Here is a 4,011-nt window from a genome sequence, read left to right as displayed (position 1 = left end):
AATATCTCTGCACCTTTCCGTTTGTGAATTTATTTACTAATTACCTTGTACTGCAAGAAGACTCTTTTCTATTGTGTGCTTAGATATGCTCTGCTCTATGGGTACAGTAAATGTGTCTTTAGCAGTCTTTTATTTTTGAATTAATAATATAATTGCATCATTTCTTCTTTCTCTTTTCTTCCTACAAGTCATTTTATTATGATTTACAGTTAGTAGAGTATAGTACTAAAATTTCCCATCAGTGGCCTTGAGTGCAATTTTTTTTTATCACTTTTATTGTTTCAGGTATGGGTTGCATCTCCTAGAGTGGCCCTTAAGTTCCATTAAAAAGAGCTTGCTAACTCTCATGCCATTTTCTGCCACTCAATGTACCAGTGTACTTTGCAGGCACTTCACAGCTATATCTCCCAGGGTTTGTAGATACACGGCACTAATGGTTAGCATTTTTTCCTATGGCGCTATGCAAAGAACTTACTAGCATCAGTAGGGGTAAAGTTTCTGGTTGAGCACCTACTGCATTTCCTCATTTTGAAGATAAACATAATTTGTGTTCTGAAACATGGTCTTACCATAAGACTATGGATAGCAACTAACAGTTTGACAATAACCTGTGATGTTTGGGAGTATCTATGTCACTTCTTTAGTCAATGACTCAACAAGATATAAACCATTCCTGGAACTGGGGTTTTACATAGTTTTCTGAGTTGTGTAGTCCAGCATTGTCTCTCTCATTATACGATGCCTCCATTTGAACCTGTATCACAAATTTAAATACATCTAGATTTAGAAAGTTCTACAGTAATGGGTTTCCATATGGCTTTTCAAAAATTCTTTATTTTTGCCATTCCTTGCTATATTCCCTTCTTTACCCTGCCCTCTCATTTTGCTTCTCAATTCTTCTATTTTTGTTTTTCCTTATCTTTTCATGTTATACTCTATTTCTCCTTTCTTGGATGATGTGGGAGTGATTTCTTACTAATAAAGAAACTGCCTCGGCCCTCATAGGACAGAAAATTAGGTAGGCGGAGTAGACAGAAGAGAATGCTGGGAAAAGGAAGCTGAGTGAGTGAGTCGCCATGATGCTCCCACTCCAGACAGACGCAAGTTAAGATCCTCTCTGGTAAGCCAGCTCATGGGCTACACAGAATATTAGAAATGGGTTAGAACAATATGGAAGAGCTAGCCAATAAGAAACTGGACCTATCCGGGCCAGGCAGTGTTTGAAAGAATACAGTTTCCGTGTAATTATTTCTGGGTATAAGCTAGCCATGCGGGCGGCCGGGTGCCGGGGACGCAGCCCCGCCGCTCCTATTTCAACACTTGGAAGATACTCTGCCAAGTTCTTGAGCCTAGCTAAATACCTAACTTCTTGTCATTTGAATTAAAACACTAAAATCTAAACCTTAGAGGTTAATATACACATATAAGAGGAAGCATGCAATATTTGTCTTAGAAAGTCTTAGTGACTTCATTGAGGATGATTATTTTTGTTCTTGTGCTTACCTGGAAAGTTCATAATTTTGTTTAACTTAAGACCCAAAATCTATTTCATTATGTAAATGTCTCACATTTTCATTATGTATCTATAAGTTTATATACATCTATGCTGTCTCCAATTTCTGCCTATTATGAATAGAACAGCAATAGACAAGGATGACAAGTATCTTTATGCCTTTTTCGTTTGTTTCAAGACAGGCTTTCTCTGTAGATTTGAAGCCTGTCCTGAAACTAGCTCTGTAGACCAGGCTGACCTTGAACATACAGAGATCTGCCTCCCTTGCCTCCTGAGTGCTGGGGTTAAAGGCATGAGTCACCACTACCCAGCTGAACAAGTATCTTTTTAGCAGCCTGTAGAGTCCTTTGGGTATATACTCAAGAGTGGAATGTCTGGATATGGTGGCAAGCCTATTTTTAGCATTTGGAATACCCTCTATATTGATCTCTACAGGACTGTACCAGTTTGTACTCCTACCTGCATTGAGTAAGTTCTTCCTTTTCCCTGCATGGTCACCAGTCTGAGCTGTCCTTTGTTTTATTGATCTTGGAATAAGTTAAAATCTTAAAGTGGTTTCAATTTCCATTTCCCAGATGGTGAAAGCTATTGACTATTTCTTCATGTTTCTCAGTCATTTGTATTTCATCTGTTGAGAACTGTCTCTTTAGTTCCATAGCCCATTTTAATTGAGTTATTTGATTTCTTATTATTCAGATATTTTTATTTTTTATAGCGTAGATACTATATCTATATATCCTAGATATTATCTTTTCATCAGCTTATAGTTGACAAAGATTCATTCACATTTTGTATGCTGCCTTTTTGCTTGAAGGATGGTGTCATTCTTTATACAGAAGGCTTTTAGTTTTATCCAGTATCTTTTATTAATTGTTTGTCTTAGTGCCTGACCTATCTGTATCCTCTCTGATAATCTTTTTATGTTGATGGGTTCAAGTTATTCCCTTCTTTCTTTTCTATCAGATTCAAAGTATCTTGTCTTATGTTGAAGTTCTTGATCCATTTGAAGTTGAGTTTTGTGCAAATGTTAGATACATATTTATTTTTATTCTTCTACATACAGTTACCCAACACCATTTGTTGAAAGTATTTTTCCAGTGTATGTGTTAATCTTTAATCTTTGTCAAGAAAACAGGCATCTGTAGGTATATGGAATTTTGCTGGGCTTTCAATTTGCAATTTGATTTCTTTTATCAATGAGTCAATTTTGTGTTCCAATACTTTTCTGTTGCTATTACTATAGCTTTGAAATACATCTTGAAATCTGGGAGGGTGATACCTGTAGTATTTCTTGTGTTATTGGAAATTGTTTTTAGCTATTCTGAGATTCATGTGTTTCCATATGATGTAGACATTTTTTTTCAATTTCAGTGAAGAATTGGTTATACTGAGTTTTTAATTTATTATAGTGTTTCCAACATTTTTCTTATGCTGAAAATTTATATAACCCACAATGAGCATGTTACTCTGTATGAAGTTGCAACCCACAGAGAAACTGTGGTCTAGAGAAGCATTAAATACAAAGATCTGTAAATGTTGAATAAACACAAAAGTGTTCACAGTATCTTCAGCTGTTATTTTTGAATGGACAGTTACTGGAATCATACATATAGAAGACTGTTGGAGGAGAGCCCGCTTGTTTGTCCTGGCTGCCCAGACTGAAATAATCACACAGAAACCATATTCATTAAAACACTGCTTGGCCCATTCACTCTAGTTTCTTATTGGCTAACTCTTATATTAACTTAACCCATTTCTATTAATTGGTATATCACCATGTGGCAGTGGCTTACCGGGTAAAATTCCCAGCGTCTATCTCTGCCAGTCCCATGGTGTCTTTCTGAGTCTGCTTTCTTCCTCACAGAATTCAGTTTCATCTTCCCTGCCTACCTAAGTCCTGCCGTATCAACAGGCCAAGGCAGTTTCCTTATTAACCAATGAAACAACACATAGAAAAAAAGAACTCATACACCTTACATAAGAACACCAAATCTATAATATTTATTTATTTATTTATTATGCATACAATATTCTGTCTGTGTGCATGTCTGCAGGACAGAAGAGGGCACCAGACCTCATTACAGATGGTTGTGAGCCACCATGTGGTTGCTGGGAATTGAACTCAGGACCTTTGAAAAAACAGGCAATGCTCTTAACCACTGAGCCATCTCTCCAGCCCCGACCAAATCTATTTCTATTGTTAATCTATTTCTATTGTTCTTATCTTCCATCTTTAAAACAAGCCAATAAAACCTAATTGGTATTTGAATGGGAAGACACTCAGTGAGTCTTGAAAGACATATTCAACCTATTCTAAAACATGAATGCTAAATAATATATAGTTAAAACCCATACATATGAATAAATAAATCCATACACAGTAATAATGGGCTGGATTTAGCTGGAGTTCTGTTTAGACACTTAGCTATTAGATAGATACCAAGTTAAAAGAGCCATTCTTCTGAAAGTAGCAGGTTCCTATTTACATATTGAAGAAA

The sequence above is a fragment of the Alexandromys fortis genome, unplaced genomic scaffold (genome assembly GCF_014885135.2).
Source record: "Alexandromys fortis isolate MF-2015 unplaced genomic scaffold, M_Fortis_MF-2015_v1.1 scaffold_48, whole genome shotgun sequence".
NCBI classification, from domain to species: domain Eukaryota; kingdom Metazoa; phylum Chordata; class Mammalia; order Rodentia; family Cricetidae; genus Alexandromys; species Alexandromys fortis.
The sequence above is the reverse complement of the archived record's forward strand: the minus strand, read 5'-3'. Positions refer to the sequence as shown.